General features: G+C 44.8%; 20 non-coding genes and 3 pseudogenes across 20 annotated transcripts; 22 read left to right on the top strand and 1 right to left on the bottom strand.

The window, feature by feature from the left end:
• Window positions 1-5,819: 5,819 nt before the first annotated feature.
• Window positions 5,820-5,893, bottom strand: TRNAN-AUU (transfer RNA asparagine (anticodon AUU)). The gene has a single exon. It is a non-coding gene; the product is annotated as a tRNA-Asn (tRNA).
• A 1,671-nt stretch (window positions 5,894-7,564) lies between these two features.
• Window positions 7,565-7,728, top strand: LOC134993201 (U1 spliceosomal RNA). Its single transcript, XR_010197083.1, has one exon. It is a non-coding gene; the product is annotated as a U1 spliceosomal RNA (small nuclear RNA).
• A 152-nt stretch (window positions 7,729-7,880) lies between these two features.
• LOC134993212 (U1 spliceosomal RNA) lies at window positions 7,881-8,015 on the top strand (annotated as a pseudogene).
• Window positions 8,016-8,714: 699 nt separating this feature from the next.
• On the top strand, window positions 8,715-8,878 carry LOC134993217 (U1 spliceosomal RNA). Its single transcript, XR_010197096.1, has one exon. It is a non-coding gene; the product is annotated as a U1 spliceosomal RNA (small nuclear RNA).
• Window positions 8,879-9,030: 152 nt separating this feature from the next.
• Window positions 9,031-9,193, top strand: LOC134993205 (U1 spliceosomal RNA). The gene has a single exon (XR_010197087.1). It is a non-coding gene; the product is annotated as a U1 spliceosomal RNA (small nuclear RNA).
• Window positions 9,194-9,864: 671 nt separating this feature from the next.
• LOC134993207 (U1 spliceosomal RNA) lies at window positions 9,865-10,028 on the top strand. Its single transcript, XR_010197088.1, has one exon. It is a non-coding gene; the product is annotated as a U1 spliceosomal RNA (small nuclear RNA).
• A 152-nt stretch (window positions 10,029-10,180) lies between these two features.
• LOC134993213 (U1 spliceosomal RNA) lies at window positions 10,181-10,343 on the top strand. Its single transcript, XR_010197092.1, has one exon. It is a non-coding gene; the product is annotated as a U1 spliceosomal RNA (small nuclear RNA).
• A 665-nt stretch (window positions 10,344-11,008) lies between these two features.
• On the top strand, window positions 11,009-11,172 carry LOC134993199 (U1 spliceosomal RNA). Its single transcript, XR_010197081.1, has one exon. It is a non-coding gene; the product is annotated as a U1 spliceosomal RNA (small nuclear RNA).
• A 152-nt stretch (window positions 11,173-11,324) lies between these two features.
• LOC134993208 (U1 spliceosomal RNA) lies at window positions 11,325-11,487 on the top strand. Its single transcript, XR_010197089.1, has one exon. It is a non-coding gene; the product is annotated as a U1 spliceosomal RNA (small nuclear RNA).
• A 671-nt stretch (window positions 11,488-12,158) lies between these two features.
• Window positions 12,159-12,322, top strand: LOC134993196 (U1 spliceosomal RNA). The gene has a single exon (XR_010197078.1). It is a non-coding gene; the product is annotated as a U1 spliceosomal RNA (small nuclear RNA).
• Window positions 12,323-12,474: 152 nt separating this feature from the next.
• On the top strand, window positions 12,475-12,637 carry LOC134993204 (U1 spliceosomal RNA). Its single transcript, XR_010197086.1, has one exon. It is a non-coding gene; the product is annotated as a U1 spliceosomal RNA (small nuclear RNA).
• Window positions 12,638-13,308: 671 nt separating this feature from the next.
• On the top strand, window positions 13,309-13,472 carry LOC134993200 (U1 spliceosomal RNA). The gene has a single exon (XR_010197082.1). It is a non-coding gene; the product is annotated as a U1 spliceosomal RNA (small nuclear RNA).
• A 152-nt stretch (window positions 13,473-13,624) lies between these two features.
• On the top strand, window positions 13,625-13,778 carry LOC134993211 (U1 spliceosomal RNA; annotated as a pseudogene).
• A 680-nt stretch (window positions 13,779-14,458) lies between these two features.
• LOC134993198 (U1 spliceosomal RNA) lies at window positions 14,459-14,622 on the top strand. Its single transcript, XR_010197080.1, has one exon. It is a non-coding gene; the product is annotated as a U1 spliceosomal RNA (small nuclear RNA).
• A 152-nt stretch (window positions 14,623-14,774) lies between these two features.
• On the top strand, window positions 14,775-14,910 carry LOC134993206 (U1 spliceosomal RNA; annotated as a pseudogene).
• A 698-nt stretch (window positions 14,911-15,608) lies between these two features.
• LOC134993216 (U1 spliceosomal RNA) lies at window positions 15,609-15,772 on the top strand. The gene has a single exon (XR_010197095.1). It is a non-coding gene; the product is annotated as a U1 spliceosomal RNA (small nuclear RNA).
• Window positions 15,773-15,924: 152 nt separating this feature from the next.
• Window positions 15,925-16,087, top strand: LOC134993210 (U1 spliceosomal RNA). Its single transcript, XR_010197091.1, has one exon. It is a non-coding gene; the product is annotated as a U1 spliceosomal RNA (small nuclear RNA).
• Window positions 16,088-16,733: 646 nt separating this feature from the next.
• Window positions 16,734-16,897, top strand: LOC134993202 (U1 spliceosomal RNA). Its single transcript, XR_010197084.1, has one exon. It is a non-coding gene; the product is annotated as a U1 spliceosomal RNA (small nuclear RNA).
• Window positions 16,898-17,049: 152 nt separating this feature from the next.
• On the top strand, window positions 17,050-17,212 carry LOC134993214 (U1 spliceosomal RNA). Its single transcript, XR_010197093.1, has one exon. It is a non-coding gene; the product is annotated as a U1 spliceosomal RNA (small nuclear RNA).
• A 671-nt stretch (window positions 17,213-17,883) lies between these two features.
• On the top strand, window positions 17,884-18,047 carry LOC134993215 (U1 spliceosomal RNA). The gene has a single exon (XR_010197094.1). It is a non-coding gene; the product is annotated as a U1 spliceosomal RNA (small nuclear RNA).
• A 152-nt stretch (window positions 18,048-18,199) lies between these two features.
• On the top strand, window positions 18,200-18,362 carry LOC134993203 (U1 spliceosomal RNA). Its single transcript, XR_010197085.1, has one exon. It is a non-coding gene; the product is annotated as a U1 spliceosomal RNA (small nuclear RNA).
• Window positions 18,363-19,033: 671 nt separating this feature from the next.
• On the top strand, window positions 19,034-19,197 carry LOC134993197 (U1 spliceosomal RNA). The gene has a single exon (XR_010197079.1). It is a non-coding gene; the product is annotated as a U1 spliceosomal RNA (small nuclear RNA).
• A 152-nt stretch (window positions 19,198-19,349) lies between these two features.
• LOC134993209 (U1 spliceosomal RNA) lies at window positions 19,350-19,512 on the top strand. The gene has a single exon (XR_010197090.1). It is a non-coding gene; the product is annotated as a U1 spliceosomal RNA (small nuclear RNA).
• Window positions 19,513-19,779: the final 267 nt, after the last annotated feature.

The raw sequence follows: 19,779 nt of genomic DNA, 5'->3' as shown, positions 1-19,779 counted from the left end.
TTAATAGCCGTACATACTAACTGATTGCGCCACAGAGACACTTTGCAAAAGTTCATACTGACAAAGGCTAATAAGCATTCATCTAAAACGTTTCCTAGAAAAACTTTAAAAAGTCAATAATCTGGAGAGTTTTTGTAAGATGTTTCTTCCATCAACCAACGAAGAAACACATTGGTACTTTCCCATGATGAGTGAGTGCTTCAGGATCTCTTGCACTTACATGTGCAGCAGAGTACTGCAATGGAAGCATGCTGGGCCCATAACCAAGAGGTAGGCAGATTGAAACTATCCTCTGCTATATGCATTTTTTTGTTTGTTAATTAAAGTAATCCAAAACTGGGATTGATATTTTGGCTCTTTTATTTTTACTTAAAGTACAATAACTTTTACCATTTTAATTTGTTTTAATAGTATATTGACAGTATTGTTTTCTTTCAAAAATCCACTTAATTTTTTTTACCCTATTATTAAAATGGTAATTGACAAAATCAAACTACATTGTCACCAGAAGAGCAATACAAAATGTACAAGTGATATATTAAAATCATCTTTCCAGCTTGAATTTCAATGATGCATTGGGGCAACGATTTTGTGAGAAACATCTTCACCCTTAAATAAAGATTTTCTTAATTCCTTACCTGTGTGCTAATTAGATATCACCTTGTTTTCACATTAAACAGACTTCCACATGAGAAAGCAGCAAGGATGCAGTGGCGTTAATGTTTCCTGGTGTCAACCTGTATTATTTCAGTAGACATTGAAATGAGGATGCATCTTGCTGCCTTTCCAATGAAGCAAGTTTAATTTAGTAATAGGTGAAAAACCATCCCTACAAAGGTGTTAATCAGAGACTTGGCTTTGTGGACACTTTTCAGAGAACAAATTTGTTAGCATAAAAATAAAGCCAGAAAATGAAGAGCTGTTTAATCACGCAATTTGATTTTTTTGCCAGCATATTTCTTTTTCTCTGCAACCCACTGCTAAATTGTGCTTCCTAGATGTTTTTATAAAATCACTGAATCAAATCTAACTCTGATTACATCAGAGAAGGCCAGGTACCCTACACCATAACAGGGGGTATGAAATTTGACTTGTCTACTTAAAGATCACCAAAATCTGATAACAAGGTCAATTAGGTCCCTGGGTGGGATTGAACCACCAACCTTTTGGTTAATAGCCGTACATACTAACTGATTGCGCCACTGAGACACTTTGCGAAAGTTCATACTGACAAAGGCTAATAAGCATTCATCTAAAACGTTTCCTAGAAAAACTTTAAAAAGTCAATAATCTGGAGAGTTTTTGTAAGATGTTTCTTCCATCAACCAACGAAGAAACACATTGGTACTTTCCCATGATGAGTGAGTGCTTCAGGATCTCTTGCACTTACATGTGCAGCAGAGTACTGCAATGGAAGCATGCTGGGCCCATAACCAAGAGGTAGGCAGATTGAAACTATCCTCTGCTATATGCATTTTTTTGTTTGTTAATTAAAGTAATCCAAAACTGGGATTGATATTTTGTCTCTTTTATTTTTACTTAAAGTACAATAACTTTTACCATTTTAATTTGTTTTAATAGTATATTGACAGTATTGTTTTCTTTCAAAAATCCACTTCATTTTCTTTACCCTATTATTAAAATGGTAATTGACAAAAACAAACTACATTGTCACCAGAAGAGCAATACAAAATGTACAAGTGATATATTAAAATCATCTTTCCAGCTTGAATTTCAATGATGCATTGGGGCAACGATTTTGTGAGAAACATCTTCACCCTTAAATAAAGATTTTCTTAATTCCTTACCTGTGTGCTAATTAGATATCACCTTGTTTTCATATTAAACAGACTTCCACATGAGAAAGCAGCAAGGATGCAGTGGCGTTAATGTTTCCTGGTGTCAACCTGTATTATTTCAGTAGACATTGAAATGAGGATGCATCTTGCTGCCTTTCCAATGAAGCAAGTTTAATTTAGTAATAGGTGAAAAACCATCCTTACAAAGGTGTTAATCAGAGACTTGGCTTTGTGGACACTTTTCAGAGAACAAATTTGTTAGCATAAAAATAAAGCCAGAAAATAAAGAGCTGTTTAATCACTCAATTGGATTTTTCTGCCAGCATATTTTTTTTCTCTGCAACCCACTGCTAAATTGTGCTTCCTAGCTGTTTTTATAAAATCACTGAATCAAATCTAAATCTGATTACATCAGAGAAGGCCAAGTACCCTACACCATAACAGTGGGTTTGAAATTTTGACTTGTCTACTTAAAGATCACCAAAATCTGATAACAAGGTCAATTAGGTCCCTGGGTGGGATTGAACCACCAACCTTTTGGTTAATCGCCGTACATACTAACTGATTGCGCCACAGAGACACTTTGCAAAAGTCCATACTGACAAAGGCTAATAAGCATTCATCTAAAACGTTTCCTAGCAAAACTTTAAAAAGTCAATAATCTGGAGAGTTTTTGTAAGATGTTTCTTCCATCAACCAACGAAGAAACACATTGGTACTTTCCCATGATGAGTGAGTGCTTCAGGATCTCTTGCACTTACATGTGCAGCAGAGTACTGCAATGGAAGCATGCTGGACCCATAACCCAGAGGTAGGCAGATTGAAACTATCCTCTGCTGTATGCTTTTTTTTTTTTTTGTTAATTAAAGTAATCCAAAACTGGGATTGATATTTTGGCTCTTTTATTTTTACTTAAAGTACAATAACTTTTACCATTTTAATTTGTTTTAATAGTATATTGACAGAATTGTTTTCTTTCAAAAATCCACTTAATTTTCTTTACCCTATTATTAAAATGGTAATTGACAAAAACAAACTACATTGTCACCAGAAGAGCAATACAAAATGTACAAGTGATATATTAAAATCATCTTTCCAGCTTGAATTTCAATGATGCATTGGGGCAACGATTTTGTGAGAAACATCTTCACCCTTAAATAAAGATTTTCTTAAATCCTTACCTGTGTGCTAATTAGATATCACCTTGTTTTCACATTAAACAGACTTCCACATGAGAAAGCAGCAAGGATGCCGTGGCGTTAATGTTTCCTGGTGTCAACCTGTATTATTTCAGTAGACATTGAAATGAGGATGCATCTTGCTGCCTTTCCAATGAAGCAAGTTTAATTTAGTAATAGGTGAAAAACCATCCCTACAAAGGTGTTAATCAGAGACTTGGCTTTGTGGACACTTTTCAGAGAACAAATTTGTTAGCATAAAAATAAAGCCAGAAAATGAAGAGCTGTTTAATCACGCAATTTGATTTTTTTGCCAGCATATTTCTTTTTCTCTGCAACCCACTGCTAAATTGTGCTTCCTAGATGTTTTTATAAAATCACTGAATCAAATCTAACTCTGATTACATCAGAGAAGGCCAGGTACCCTACACCATAACAGGGGGTATGAAATTTAACTTGTCTACTTAAAGATCACCAAAATCTGATAACAAGGTCAATTAGGTCCCTGGGTGGGATTGAACCACCAACCTTTTGGTTAATAGTCGTACACACTAACTGATTGCGCCACAGAGACACTTTGCAAAAGTTCATACTGACAAAGGCTAATAAGCATTCATCTAAAACGTTTCCAAGAAAAACTTTAAAAAGTCAATAATCTGGAGAGTTTTTGTAAGATGTTTCTTCTATCAACCAACAAAGAAACACATTGGTACTTTCCCATGATGAGTGAGTGCTTCAGGATCTCTTGCACTTACATGTGCAGCAGAGTACAGCAATGGAAGCATGCTGGGCCCATAACCCAGAGGTAGGCAGATTGAAACTATCCTCTGCTATATGCATTTTTTTTTTTTGGTTAATTAAAGTAATCCAAAACTGGGATTGATATTTTGGCTCTTTTATTTTTACTTAAAGTACAATAACTTTTACCATTTTAATTTGTTTTAATAGTATATTGACAGTATTGTTTTCTTTCAAAAATCCACTTAATTTTCTTTACCCTATTATTAAAATGGTAATTGACAAAAACAAACTACATTGTCACCAGAAGAGCAATACAAAATGTACAAGCGATATATTAAAATCATCTTTCCAGCTTGAATTTCAATGATGCATTGGGGCAACGATTTTGTGAGAAACATCTTCACCCTTAAATAAAGATTTTCTTAATTCCTTACCTGTGTGCTAATTAGATATCACCTTGTTTTCACATTAAACAGACTTCCACATGAGAAAGCAGCAAGGATGCAGTGGCGTTAATGTTTCCTGGTGTCAACCTGTATTATTTCAGTAGACATTGAAATGAGGATGCATCTTGCTGCCTTTCCAATGAAGCAAGTTTAATTTAGTAATAGGTGAAAAACCATCCTTACAAAGGTGTTAATCAGAGACTTGGCTTTGTGGACACTTTTCAGAGAACAAATTTGTTAGCATAAAAATAAAGCCAGAAAATAAAGAGCTGTTTAATCACTCAATTGGATTTTTCTGCCAGCATATTTTTTTTCTCTGCAACCCACTGCTAAATTGTGCTTCCTAGCTGTTTTTATAAAATCACTGAATCAAATCTAACTCTGATTACATCAGAGAAGGCCAGGTACCCTACACCATAACAGGGGGTTTGAAATTTTGACTTGTCTACTTAAAGATCACCAAAATCTGATAACAAGGTCAATTAGGTCCCTGGGTGGGATTGAACCACCAACCTTTTGGTTAATAGCCGTACATACTAACTGATTGCGCCACAGAGACACTTTGCAAAAGTCCATACTGACAAAGGCTAATAAGCATTCATCTAAAACGTTTCCTAGAAAAACTTTAAAAAGTCAATAATCTGGAGAGTTTTTGTAAGATGTTTCTTCCATCAACCAACGAAGAAACACATTGGTACTTTCCCATGATGAGTGAGTGCTTCAGGATCTCTTGAACTTACATGTGCAGCAGAGTACTGCAATGGAAGCATGCTGGGCCCATAACCCAGAGGTAGGCAGATTGAAACTATCCTCTGCTATATGCATTTTTTTTTGTTAATTAAAGTAATCCAAAACTGGGATTGAAATTTTAGTCTCTTTTATTTTTACTTAAAGTACAATAACTTGTACCATTTTAATTTGTTTTAATAGTATATTGACAGTATTGTTTTCTTTCAAAAATCCACTTCATTTTCTTTACCCTATTATTAAAATGGTAATTGACAAAAACAAACTACATTGTCACCAGAAGAGCAATACAAAATGTACAAGTGATATATTAAAATCATCTTTCCAGCTTGAATTTCAATGATGCATTGGGTCAACAATTTTGTGAGAAACATCTTCACCCTTAAATAAAGATTTTCTTAATTCCTTACCTGTGTGCTAATTTGATATCACCTTGTTTTCACATTAAACAGACTTCCACATGAGAAAGCAGCAAGGATGCAGTGGCGTTAATGTTTCCTGGTGTCAACTTGTATTATTTCAGTAGACATTGAAATGAGGATGCATCTTGCTGCCTTTCCAATGAAGCAAGTTTAATTTAGTAATAGGTGAAAAACCATCCTTACAAAGGTGTTAATCAGAGACTTGGCTTTGTGGACACTTTTCAGAGAACAAATTTGTTAGCATAAAAATAAAGCCAGAAAATGAAGAGCTGTTTAATCACTCGATTGGATTTTTCTGCCAGCATATTTTTTTTCTCTGCAACCCACTGCTAAATTGTGCTTCCTAGCTGTTTTTTATAAAATCACTGAATCAAATCTAACTCTGATTACATCAGAGAAGGCCATGTACCCTACACCATAAGAGGAGGTTTGAAATTTTGACTTGTCTACATAAATATCACCAAAATCTGATCACAAGGTTAATTACGTCCCTGGGTGGGATTGAACCACCAACCTTTTGGTTAATAGCCAAACACACTAACCGATTGCGCCACAGAGACACTTTGCAAAAAGTACATACTGACAAAGGCTAATAAGCATTCATCTAAAACGTTTCCTAGAAAAACTTTAAAAAGTCAATAATCTGGAGAGTTTTTGTAAGATGTTTCTTCCATCAACCAACGAAGAAACACATTGGTACTTTCCCATGATGAGTGAGTGCTTCAGGATCTCTTGCACTTACATGTGCAGCAGAGTACTGCAATGGAAGCATGCTGGGCCCATAACCCAGAGGTAGGCAGATTGAAACTATCCTTTGCTATATGCATTTTTTTTTGTTAATTTAAGTAATCAAAACTGGGATTGATATTTTTGCTCTTTTATTTTTACTTAAAGTACAATAACTTTTACCATTTTAATTTGTTTTAATAGTATATTGACAGTATAGTTTTCTTTCAAAAATCCACTTAATTTTCTTTACCCTATTATTAAAATGGTAATTGACAAAAACAAACTACATTGTCACCAGAAGAGCAATACAAAATGTACAAGTGATATATTAAAATCATCTTTCCAGCTTGAATTTCAATGATGCATTGGGGCAACAATTTTGTGAGAAACATCTTCACCCTTAAATAAAGATTTTCGTAATTTCTTACCTGTGTGCTAATTAGATATCACCTTGTTTTCACATTAAACAGACTTCCACATGAGAAAGCAGCAAGGATGCAGTGGCGTTAATGTTTCCTGGTGTCAACCTGTATTATTTCAGTAGACATTGAAATGAGGATGCATCTTGCTGCCTTTCCAATGAAGCAAGTTTAATTTAGTAATAGGTGAAAAACCATCCCTACAAAGGTGTTAATCAGAGACTTGGCTTTGTGGACACTTTTCAGAGAACAAATTTGTTAGCATAAAAATAAAGCCAGAAAATGAAGAGCTGTTTAATCACACAATTTGATTTTTTTGCCAGCATATTTCTTTTTCTCTGCAACCCACTGCTAAATTGTGCTTCCTAGATGTTTTTTTAAAATTACTGAATCAAATCTAACTCTGTTTACATCAGAGAAGGCCAGGTACCCTACACCATAACAGGGGGTTTGAAATTTTGACTTGTCTACTTTAAGATCACCAAAATCTGATAACAAGGTCAATTAGGTCCCTGGGTGGGATTGAACCACCAACCTTTTGGTTAATAGCCGTACATACTAACTGATTGCGCCACAGAGACCCTTTTACTTGCCTTACAGAGCAGCTCTGGAGCTGTTACAGTGCCCAGCTGCTGCAAGAAATCAGCTTGAATGCTTAAGGGGCTGGGGCATAGCCAACATGAGCCCCACACCGAAGGAGGGTGGAGGTGTTTAATGCGAACTAGGGGTCATCCAAGCGCCGCAAAAGGCCGCCATGCCCTGCACGCCCCTTTTCTCTTTTCATATGCAGACGAGGGTTGAAGCCAACTTTGACCCACTGCTTGGATGACATCACCATATGCAAATCCATCTGCTGCAGGCCTTCCCCCAAGAATGCTTGCACTAGTTGTTGCATTTGGTTTGTTGTTTGGGGGTGCTTCAGTATTAGGCAGCCTTCTGCCCTCCCATGTTCATCTGAAAATATGTGTTCTCCCTGCAGTTGTTGTCCCCAGATGAGAGTTCCCTTGTGCTGCCTCAGTTGAATCTCCTTTACTTGACAGAGATGTGCCTGAGCAGTGGCCCTCCCCAGCTCTATCCCAAATCATACTTATTTTGCATAGGAGATACCATGGTCATGAAGATTGTTCTCCCAGGGTGAGGTTCATTCATTGCATTCTGGGTATGCTGACCCCTATGATTTCCACAAATGTGGGAAACTCGACTGCATTATTTGTGGTAGTGGGGGACTGTGTTTGTGCTTTCCTCTGGTCAGCTCTGGTAAAAGTCAGATTTCTTTGTCTCAGATCTTCCTCTAGCCTTGTTCTTTTTTTTAGAGTTCCCTTGCGCTGCCTCAGTTGGATCTCCTTCACTTGACAGGGGGGTACCCGAGCAGCAACCCTCCCCAGCTCTAGCCCAACTCCTACTTACCTGCCAGGTGAGATACTATGATCATGAAGGTGCTTCTCCCAGGGCAAGGCTCACCCATTGCACTCTGGGTGTGCTGCTCCTGCGATTTCCCCAAATGTGGGAAACTTGACTGCATAATTTGATTTTCCCCTGGTCGGCTCTCGTATAATTCAGATCTCTTTGTCTCAGGTCTCTCTCCAGCCTAGTTTGCTGTCTGTTTCCACTTCTCTTTTCTTGAGCCGCTCCCTTCTATGCCCTAGCGCACTATCCTGACTTCTCCCGTCTGCTTACTTTGTGCTTTCCATTGCACAATGCAAACTACAGGTAGTACTGCAGGGCCCACACCCTTTTACTTGCCTTACAGAGCAGCTCTGGGGCTGTTACAGTGCCCAGCTGCTGCAAGAAATCAGCTTGAATGCTTCAGGTGCTGGGGCATAGCCAACATGAGCCCCACACCGAAGGAGGGTGAAGGTGTTTAATGCGAACTAGGGGTCATCCAAGCGCCGCAAAAGGCTGCCATGCCCTGCACGCCCCTTTTCTCTTTTCATATGCAGACGAGGGTTGAAGCCAACTTTGACCCACTGCTTGGATGGCATTACCATATGCAAATCAATCTGCTGCAGGCCTTCCCCCAGGAATGCTTGCACTAGTTGTTGCATTTGGTTTGTTGTTTGGGGGTGCTTCAGTATTAGGCAGCCTTCTGCCCTCCCATGTTCATCTGAAAATATGTGTTCTCCCTGCAGTTGTTGTCCCCAGATGAGAGTTCCCTTGTGCTGCCTCAGTTGAATCTCCTTTACTTGACAGAGATGTGCCTGAGCAGCGGCCCTCCCCAGCCCTATCTCAAATCATACTTATTTTGCATAGGAGATACCATGGTCATGAAGATTGTTCTCCCAGGGTGAGGTTCATTCATTGCATTCTGGGTATGCTGACCCCTGTGATTTCCCCAAATGTGGGAAACTCGACTGCATTATTTGTGGTAGTGGGGGACTGTGTTTGTGCTTTCCTCTGGTCAGCTCTGGTAAAAGTCAGATTTCTTTGTCTCAGATCTTCCTCTAGCCTTGTTCTTCTTTCGAGAGTTCCCTTGTGCTGCCTCAGTTGGATCTCCTTCACTTGACAGGGGGGTGCCCGAGCAGCGACCCTCCCCAGCTCTAGCCCAACTCCTACTTACCTGCCAGGTGAGATACTATGATCAGGAAGGTGCTTCTCCCAGGGCAAGGCTCACCCATTGCACTCTGGGTGTGCTGCTCCTGCGATTTCCCCAAATGTGGGACACTTGACTGCATAATTTGTGTTTCCTCTGGTCGGCTCTCGTATAATTCAGATCTCTTTGTCTCAGGTCTCTCTCCAGCCTAGTTTGCTGTCTGTTTCCACTTCTCTTTTCTTGAGCCGCTCCCTTCTATGCCCTTGCGCACTATCCTGACTTCTCCCGTCTGCTTACTTTGTGCCTTCCAACGCACAATGCGAACTACAGGTAGTGCTGCAGGGCCCACACTCTTTTACTTGCCTTACAGAGCAGCTCTGGAGCTGTTACAGTGCCCAGCTGCTGCAAGAAATCAGCTTGAATGCTTCAGGGGCTGGGGCATAGCCAACATGAGCCCCACACCGAAGGAGGGTGGAGGTGTTTAATGCGAACTAGGGGTCATCCAAGCGCCGCAAAAGGCCGCCATGCCCTGCACGCCCCTTTTCTCTTTTCATATGCAGACGAGGGTTGAAGCCAACTTTGACCCACTGCTTGGATGACATCACCATATGCAAATCCATCTGCTGCAGGCCTTCCCCCAGGAATGCTTGCACTAGTTGTTGCATTTGGTTTGATGTTTGGGGGTGCTTCAGTATTAGGCAGCCTTCTGCCCTCCCATGTTCATCTGAAAATATGTGTTCTCCCTGCAGTTGTTGTCCCCAGATGAGAGTTCCCTTGTGCTGCCTCAGTTGAATCTCCTTTACTTGACAGAGATGTGCCTGAGCAGCGGCCCTCCCCAGCCCTATCCCAAATCATACTTATTTTGCATAGGAGATACCATGGTCATGAAGATTGTTCTCCCAGGGTGAGGTTCATTCATTGCATTCTGGGTATGCTGACCCCTGTGATTTCCCCAAATGTGGGAAACTCAACTGCATTATTTGTGGTAGTGGGGGACTGTGTTTGTGCTTTCCTCTGGTCAGCTCTGGTAAAAGTCAGATTTCTTTGTCTCAGATCTTCCTCTAGCCTTGTTCTTCTTTCGAGAGTTCCCTTGTGCTGCCTCAGTTGGATCTCCTTCACTTGACAGGGGGGTGCCCGAGCAGCGACCCTCCCCAGCTCTAGCCCAACTCCTACTTACCTGCCAGGTGAGATACTATGATCATGAAGGTGCTTCTCCCAGGGCAAGGCTCATCCATTGCACTCTGGGTGTGCTGCCTCTGTGATTTCCCCAAATGTGGGAAACTTGACGGCATAATTTGTGTTTCCACTGGTCGGCTTTCATATAATTCAGATCTCTTTGTCTAAGGTCTCTCTCCAGCCTAGTTTGCTGTCTGTTTCCACTTCTTTTTTTTTGAGCCCCTCCCTTCTATACCCTTGTGCACTATCCTGACTTCTACTCCTGTCTGCTTACTTTGTGCCTTCCAATGCACAATGCAAACTACAGGTAGTGCTGCAGGGCCCACAACCTTTTACTTGCCTTACAGAGCAGCTCTGGAGCTGTTACAGTGCCAAGCTGCTGCAAGAAATCAGCTTGAAGGCTGGGGCATTGCCAATATGAGCCCCACACCGAAGGAGGGTGGGGGTGTTTAATGCGAACTAAGGGTCATCCAAGCGCCGCAAAAGGCCGCCATGCCCTGCATACCCCTTTTCTCTTTTCATATGCAGATGAGGGTTCCAGCCAACTTTGGCCCACTGCTTGGATGACATCACTGTATGCAAATCCGTCTTCTGCAGACCTTCCCCCAGGAATGCTTGTACTAGTTGTTGCATTTGGTTTGTTGTTTGGGGGTGCTTCAGTATTAGGCAGCCTTCTGCCCTCCCATGTTCATTTGAAAATATGTGTTCTCCCTGCAGTTGTTGTCCCCAGATGAGAGTTCCCTTGTGCTGCCTCAGTTGAATCTCCTTTACTTGACAGAGATATGCCTGAGCAGCGGCCCTCCCCAGCCCTATCCCAAATCATACTTATTTTGCATAGGAGATACCATGGTCATGAAGATTGTTCTCCCAGGGAGAGGTTCATTCATTGCATTCTGGGTATGCTGACCCCTGTGATTTCCCCAAATGTGGGAAACTCGACTGCATTATTTGTCGTAGTGGGGGACTGTGTTTGTGCTTTCCTCTGGTCAGCTCTGGTAAAAGTCAGATTTCTTTGTCTCAGATCTTCCTCTAGCCTTGTTCTTCTTTCGAGAGTTCCCTTGTGCTGCCTCAGTTGGATCTCCTTCACTTGACAGGGGGGTGCCCGAGCAGCGACCCTCCCCAGCTCTAGCCCAACTCCTACTTACCTGCCAGGTGAGATACTATGATCAGGAAGGTGCTTCTCCCAGGGCAAGGCTCACCCATTGCACTCTGGGTGTGCTGCTCCTGCGATTTCCCCAAATGTGGGACACTTGATTGCATAATTTGTGTTTCCTCTGGTCGGCTCTCGTATAATTCAGATCTCTTTGTCTCAGGTCTCTCTCCAGCCTAGTTTGCTGTCTGTTTCCACTTCTCTTTTCTTGAGCTGCTCCCTTCTATGCCCTTGCGCACTATCCTGACTTCTCCCGTCTGCTAACTTTGTGCCTTCCAACGCACAATGCGAACTACAGGTAGTGCTGCAGGGCCCACACCCTTTTAGTTGCCTTACAGAGCAGCTCTGGAGCTGTTACAGTGCCCAGCTGCTGCAAGAAATCAGCTTGAATGCTTCAGGGGCTGGGGCATTGCCAACATGAGCCCCACACCGAAGGAGGGTGGGGGTGTTTAATGCGAACTAAGGGTCATCCAAGCGCCGCAAAAGGCCGCCATGCCCTGCATACCCCTTTTCTCTTTTCATATGCAGATGAGGGTTCCAGCCAACTTTGGCCCACTGCTTGGATGACATCACTGTATGCAAATCCGTCTTCTGCAGACCTTCCCCCAGGAATGCTTGTACTAGTTGTTGCATTTGGTTTGTTGTTTGGGGGTGCTTCAGTATTAGGCAGCCTTCTGCCCTCCCATGTTCATTTGAAAATATGTGTTCTCCCTGCAGTTGTTGTCCCCAGATGAGAGTTCCCTTGTGCTGCCTCAGTTGAATCTCCTTTACTTGACAGATATATGCCTGAGCAGCGGCCCTCCCCAGCCCTATCCCAAATCATACTTATTTTGCATAGGAGATACCATGGTCATGAAGATTGTTCTCCCAGGGTGAGGTTCATTCATTGCATTCTGGGTATGCTGACCCCTGTGATTTCCCCAAATGTGGGAAACTCAACTGCATTATTTGTGGTAGTGGGGGACTGTGTTTGTGCTTTCCTCTGGTCAGCTCTGGTAAAAGTCAGATTTCTTTGTCTCAGATCTTCCTCTAGCCTTGTTCTTCTTTCGAGAGTTCCCTTGTGCTGCCTCAGTTGGATCTCCTTCACTTGACAGGGGGGTGCCCGAGCAGCGACCCTCCCCAGCTCTAGCCCAACTCCTACTTACCTGCCAGGTGAGATACTATGATCAGGAAGGTGCTTCTCCCAGGGCAAGGCTCACCCATTGCACTCTGGGTGTGCTGCTCCTGCGATTTCCCCAAATGTGGGACACTTGACTGCATAATTTGTGTTTTCTCTGGTCGGCTCTCGTATAATTCAGATCTCTTTGTCTCAGGTCTCTCTCCAGCCTAGTTTGCTGTCTGTTTCCACTTCTCTTTTCTTGAGCCGTTCCCTTCTATGCCCTTGCGCACTATCCTGACTTCTCCCGTCTGCTTACTTTGTGCCTTCCAACGCACAATGCGAACTACAGGTAGTGCTGCAGGGCCCACACCCTTTTACTTGCCTTACAGAGCTGCTCTGGAGCTGTTACAGTGCCCAGCTGCTTCAAGAAATCAGCTTGAATGCTTCAGGTGCTGGGGCATAGCCAACATGAGCCCCACACCGAAGGAGGGTGGAGGTGTTTAATGCGAATTAGAAGTCATCCAAGCGCCGCAAAAGGCCGCCATGCCCTGCACATCCCTTTTTTCTTTTCATATGCAGACGAGGGTTGAAGCCAACTTTGACCCACTGCTTGGATGACATCACCATATGCAAATCCATCTGCTGCAGGCCTTCCCCCAGGAATGCTAGCACTAGTTGTTGCATTTGGTTTGTTGTTTGGGGGTGCTTCAGTATTAGGCAGCCTTCTGCCCTCCCATGTTCATCTGAAAATATGTGTTCTCCCTGCAGTTGTTGTCCCCAGATGAGAGTTCCCTTGTGCTGCCTCAGTTGAATCGCCTTTACTTGACAGAGATGTGCCTGAGCAGCGGCCCTCCCCAGCCCTATCCCAAATCATACTTATTTTGCATAGGAGATATCATGGTCATGAAGATTGTTCTCCCAGGGTGAGGTTCATTCATTGCATTCTGGGTATGATGACCCCTGTGATTTCCCCAAATGTGGGAAACTCGACTGCATTATTTGTGGTAGTGGGGGACTGTGTTTGTGCTTTCCTCTGGTCAGCTCTGGTAAAAGTCAGATTTCTTTGTCTCAGATCTTCCTCTAGCCTTGTTCTTCTTTCGAGAGTTCCCTTGTGCTGCCTCAGTTGGATCTCCTTCACTTGACAGGGGGGTGCCCGAGCAGCGACCCTCCCCAGCTCTAGCCCAACTCCTACTTACCTGCCAGGTGAGATACTATGATCATGTAGGTGCTTCTCCCAGGGCAAGGCTCACCCATTGCACTCTGGGTGTGCTGCTTCTTTGATTTCCCCAAATGTGGGAAACTTAACTGCATAATTTGTGTTTCCCATGGTCGGCTCTCATATAATTCAGATCTCTTTGTCTCAGGTCTCTCTTCAGCCTAGTTTGCTGTCTGTTTCCACTTCTCTTTTCTTGAGCCGCTCCCTTCTATGCCCTTGCGCACTATCCTGACTTCTCCCATCTGCTTACTTTGTGCCTTCCAACGCACAATGCGAACTACAGGTAGTGCTGCAGGGCCCACACCCTTTTACTTGCCTTACAGAGCAGCTCTGGAGCTGTTACAGTGCCCAGCTGCTGCAAGAAATCAGCTTGAATGCTTCAGGGGCTGGGGCATAGCCAACATGAGCCCCACACCGAAGGAGGGTGGAGGTGTTTAATGCGAACTAGGGGTCATCCAAGCGCCGCAAAAGGCCGCCATGCCCTGCACGCCCCTTTTCTCTTTTCATATGCAGATGAGGGTTGAAGCCAACTTTGACCCACTGCTTGGATGACATCACCATATGCAAATCCATCTGCTGCAGGCCTACCCCCAGGAATGCTTGTACTAGTAGTTGCATTTGGTTTATTGTTTGGGGCTGCTTCAGTATTAGGCAGCCTTCTGCCCTTCCATGTTCATCTGAAAATATGTGTTCTCCCTGCAGTTGTTGTCCCCAGATGAGAGTTCCCTTGTGCTGCCTCAGTTGAATCTCCTTTACTTGACAGAGATGTGCCTGAGCAGCGGCCCTCCCCAGCCCTATCCCAAATCATACCTATTTTGCATAGGAGATACCATGGTCATGAAGATTGTTCTCCCAGGGTGAGGTTCATTCATTGCATTCTGGGTATGCTGACCCCTGTGATTTCCCCAAATGTGGGAAACTCGACTGCATTATTTGTGGTAGAGGGGGACTGTGTTTGTGCTTTCCTCTGGTCAGCTCTGGTAAAAGTCAGATTTCTTTGTCTCAGATCTTCCTCTAGCCTTGTTCCTCTTTCGAGAGTTCCCTTGTGCTGCCTCAGTTGGATCTCCTTCACTTGACAGGGGGGTGCCCGAGCAGCGACCCTCCCCAGCTCTAGCCCAACTCCTACTTACCTGCCAGGTGAGATACTATGATCATGAAGGTGCTTCTCCCAGGGCAAGGCTCACCCATTGCACTCTGGGTGTGCTGCTCCTGCAATTTCCCCAAATGTGGGACACTTGACTGCATAATTTGTGTTTCCCCTTGTCGGCTCTCGTATAATTCAGATCTCTTTGTCTCAGGTCTCTCTCCAGCCTAGTTTGCTGTCTGTTTCCACTTCTCTTTTCTTGAGCCGCTCCCTTCTATGCCCTTGCGCACTATCCTGACTTCTCCCGTCTGCTTACTTTGTGCCTTACAATGCACAATGCAAACTACAGGTAGTGCTGCAGGGCCCACACCCTTTTACTTGCCTTACAGAGCAGCTCTGGAGCTGTTACAGTGCCCAGCTGCTGCAAGAAATCAGCTTGAATGCTTCAGGGGCTGGGGCATAGCCAACATGAGCCCCACACCGAAGGAGGGCGGAGGTGTTTAATGCGAACTAAGGGTCATCCAAGCGCCGCAAAAGGCCGCCATGCCCTGCACACCCCTTTTCTCTTTTCATATGCAGACGAGGGTAGAAGCCAACTTTGACCCACTGCTTGGATGGCATTACCATATGCAAATCAATCTGCTGCAGGCCTTCCCCCAGGAATGCTTGCACTAGTTGTTGCATTTGGTTTGTTGTTTGGGGGTGCTTCAGTATTAGGCAGCCTTCTGCCCTCCCATGTTCATCTGAAAATATGTGTTCTCCCTGCAGTTGTTGTCCCCAGATGAGAGTTCCCTTGTGCTGCCTCAGTTGAATCTCCTTTACTTGACAGAGATGTGCCTGAGCAGCGGCCCTCCCCAGCCCTATCCCAAATCATACTTATTTTGCATAGGAGATACCATGGTCATGAAGATTGTTCTCCCAGGGTGAGGTTCATTCATTGCATTCTGGGTATGCTGACCCCTGTGATTTCCCCAAATGTGGGAAACTCGACTGCATTATTTGTGGTAGTGGGGGACTGTGTTTGTGCTTTCCTCTGGTCAGCTCTGGTAAAAGTCAGATTTCTTTGTCTCAGATCTTCCTCTAGCCTTGTTCTTCTTTCGAGAGTTCCCTTGTGCTGCCTCAGTTGGATCTCCTTCACTTGACAGGGGGGTGCACGAGCAGCGACCCTCCCCAGCTCTAGCCCAACTCCTATTTACCTGCCAGGTGAGATACTATGATCAGGAAGGTGCTTCTCCCAGGGCAAGGCTCACCCATTGCACTCTGGGTGTGCTGCTCCTGCGATTTCCCCAAATGTGGGACACTTGACTGCATAATTTGTGTTTCCTCTGGTCGGCTCTCATATAATTCAGATCTCTTTGTCTCAGGTCTTTCTCCAGCCTAGTTTGCTGTCTGTTTCCACTTCTCTTTTCTTGAGCCGCTCCCTTCTATGCAGTTGCGCACTATCCTGACCTCTCCCGTCTGCTTACTTTGTGCCTTCCAACGCACAATGCATACTACAGGTAGTGCTGCAGGGCCCACACCCTTTTACATGCTTTACAGAGCAACTCTGGAGCTGTTACAGTGCCCAGCTGCTGCAAGAAATCATCTTGAATGCTTCAGGGGCTGGGGCATAGCCAACATGAGCCCCACACCGAAGGAGGGGTCATCCAAGCGCCACAAAAGGACACCATGCCCTGCACATCCCTTTTTTCTTTTCATATGCAGACGAGGGTTGAAGCCAACTTTGACCCACTGCTTGGATGACATCACCATATGCAAATCCATCTGCTGCAGGCCTTCCCCCAGGAATGCTTGCACTAGTTGTTGCATTTGGTTTGTTGTTTGGGGGTGCTTCAGTATTAGGCAGCCTTCTGCCCTCCCATGTTCATCTGAAAATATGTGTTCTCCCTGCAGTTGTTGTCCCCAGATGAGAGTTCCCTTGTGCTGCCTCAGTTGAATCTTCTTTACTTGACAGAGATGTGCCTGAGCAGCGGCCCTCCCCAGCCCTATCCCAAATCATACTTATTTTGCATAGGAGATACCATGGTCATGAAGATTGTTCTCCCAGGGTGAGGTTCATTCATTGCATTCTGGGTATGCTGACCCCTGTGATTTCCCCAAATGTGGGAAACTCGACAGCATTATTTGTGGTAGTGGGGGACTGTGTTTGTGCTTTCTTCTGGTCAACTCTGGTAAAAATCAGATTTCTTTGTCTCAGATCTTCCTCTAGCCTTGTTCCTCTTTCGAGAGTTCCCTTGTGCTGCCTCAGTTGGATCTCCTTCACTTGACAGGGGGGTACCCGAGCAGCGACCCTCCCCAGCTCTAGCCCAACTCCTACTTACCTGCCAGGTGAGATACTATGATCATGTAGGTGCTTCTACCAGGGCAAGGCTCACCCATTGCACTCTGGGTGTGCTGCCCCTGTGATTTCCCCAAATGTGGGAAACTTGACTGCATAATTTGTGTTTACCCTGGTCGTCTCTCGTATAATTCAGATCTCTTTGTCTCAGGTCTCTCTCCAGCCTAGTTTGCTGTCTGTTTCCACTTCTCTTTTCTTGAGCCGCTCCCTTCTATGCCCTTGCGCACTATCCTGACTTCTCCCGTCTGCTTACTTTGTGCCTTCCAACACACAATGCAAACTACAGGTAGTGCTGCAGGGCCCACACCCTTTTACTTGCCTCACAGAGCAGCTCTGGAGCTGTTACAGTACCCAGCTGCTGCAAGAAATCAGCTTGAATGCTTCAGGGGCTGGGGCATTGCCAACATGAGCCCCACACCGAAGGAGGGTGGAGGTGTTTAATGCGAACTAAGGGTCACCCAAGCGCCGCAAAAGGCCGCCATGCCCTGCACGCCCCTTTTCTCTTTTCATATGCAGACGAGGGTTGAAGCCAACTTTGACCCACTGCTTGGATGGCATTACCATATGCAAATCAATCTGCTGCAGGCCTTCCCCCAGGAATGCTTGCACTAGTTGTTGCATTTGGTTTGTTGTTTGGGGGTGCTTCGGTATTAGGCAGCCTTCTGCCCTCCCATGTTCATCTGAAAATATGTGTTCTCCCTGCAGTTGTTGTCCCCAGATGAGAGTTCCCTTGTGCTGCCTCAGTTGAATCTCCTTTACTTGACAGAGATGTGCCTGAGCAGCGGCCCTCCCCAGCCCTATCCCAAATCATACTTATTTTGCATAGGAGATACCATGGTCATGAAGATTGTTCTCCCAGGGTGAGGTTCATTCATTGCATTCTGGGTATGCTGACCCCTGTGATTTCCCCAAATGTGGGAAACTCGACTGCATTATTTGTGGTAGTGGGGGACTGTGTTTGTGCTTTCCTCTGCTCAGCTCTGGTAAAAGTCAGATTTCTTTGTCTCAGATCTTCCTCAAGCCTTGTTCTTCTTTCGAGAGTTCCCTTGTGCTGCCTCAGTTGGATCTCCTTCACTTGACAGGGGGGTGCCCGAGCAGCGACCCTCCCCAGCTCTAGCCCAACTCCTACTTACCTGCCAGGTGAGATACTATGATCAGGAAGGTGCTTCTCCCAGGGCAAGGCTCACCCATTGCACTCTGGGTGTGCTGCTCCTGCGATTTCCCCAAATGTGGGAAACTTGACTGCATAATTTGTGTTTCCTCTGGTCGGCTCTCGTATAATTCAGATCTCTTTGTCTCAGGTCTTTCTCCAGCCTAGTTTGCTGTCTGTTTCCACTTCTCTTTTCTTGAGCCGCTCCCTTCTATGCCCTTGCGCACTTTCCTGACCTCTCCCGTCTGCTTACTTTGTGCCTTCCAACGCACAATGCATACTACAGGTAGTGCTGCAGGGCCCACACCCTTTTACATGCTTTACAGAACAGCTCTGGAGCTGTTACAGTGCCCAGCTGCTGCAAGAAATCATCTTGAATGCTTCAGGGGCTGGGGCATAGCCAACATGAGCCCCACACCGAAGGAGGGTGGAGATGTTTAATGCGAATTAAGGGTCATCCAAGCGCCACAAAAGGACGCCATGCCCTGCACATCCCTTTTTTCTTTTCATATGCAGACGAGGGTTGAAGCCAACTTTGACCCACTGCTTGGATGACATCACCATATGCAAATCCATCTGCTGCAGGCCTTCCCCCAGGAATGCTTACACTAGTTGTTGCATTTGGTTTGTTGTTTGGGGGTGCTTCAGTATTAGGCAGCCTTCTGCCCTCCCATGTTCATCTGAAAATATGTGTTCTCCCTGCAGTTGTTGTCCCCAGATGAGAGTTCCCTTGTGCTGCCTCAGTTGAATCTCCTTTACTTGACAGAGATGTGCCTGGGCAGCGGCCCTCCCCAGCCCTATCCCAAATCATACTTATTTTGCATAGGAGATACCATGGTCATGAAGATTGTTCTCCCAGGGTGAGGTTCATTCATTGCATTCTGGGTATGCTGACCCCTGTGATTTCCCCAAATGTGGGAAACTCGACTGCATTATTTGTGGTAGTGGGGGACTGTGTTTGTGCTTTCTTCTGGTCAGCTCTGGTAAAAGTCAGATTTCTTTGTCTCAGATCTTCCTCTAGCCTTGTTCCTCTTTCAAGAGTTCCCTAGTGCTGCCTCAGTTGGATCTCCTTCACTTGACAGGGGGGTGCCCGAGCATCGACCCTCCCCAGCTCTAGCCCAACTCCTACTTACCTGCCAGGTGAGATACTATGATCATGAAGGTGCTTCTCCCAGGGCAAGGCTCACCCATTGCACTCTGGGTGTGCTACACCTGCAATTTCCCCAAATGTGGGACACTTGACTGCATAATTTGTGTTTCCCCTGGTCGGCTCTCGTATAATTCAGATCTCTTTGTCTCAGGTCTCTCTCCAGCCTAGTTTGCTGTCTGTTTCCCCTTCTCTTTTCTTGAGCCGCTCCCTTCTATGCCCTTGTGCACTATCCTGACTTCTCCCGTCTGCTTACTTTGTGCCTTCCAATGCACAATGCAAACTACAGGTAGTGCTGCAGGGCCCACACCCTTTTTTACTTGCCTTACAGAGCAGCTCTGGAGCTGTTACAGTGCCCAGCTGCTGCAAGAAATCAGCTTGAATGCTTCAGGGGCTGGGGCATAGCCA

Source organism: Pseudophryne corroboree, unplaced genomic scaffold (genome assembly GCF_028390025.1).
Source record: "Pseudophryne corroboree isolate aPseCor3 unplaced genomic scaffold, aPseCor3.hap2 scaffold_1261, whole genome shotgun sequence".
In the NCBI taxonomy this organism is placed as follows: domain Eukaryota; kingdom Metazoa; phylum Chordata; class Amphibia; order Anura; family Myobatrachidae; genus Pseudophryne; species Pseudophryne corroboree.
The sequence above is the reverse complement of the archived record's forward strand: the minus strand, read 5'-3'. Positions and strand labels throughout refer to the sequence as shown.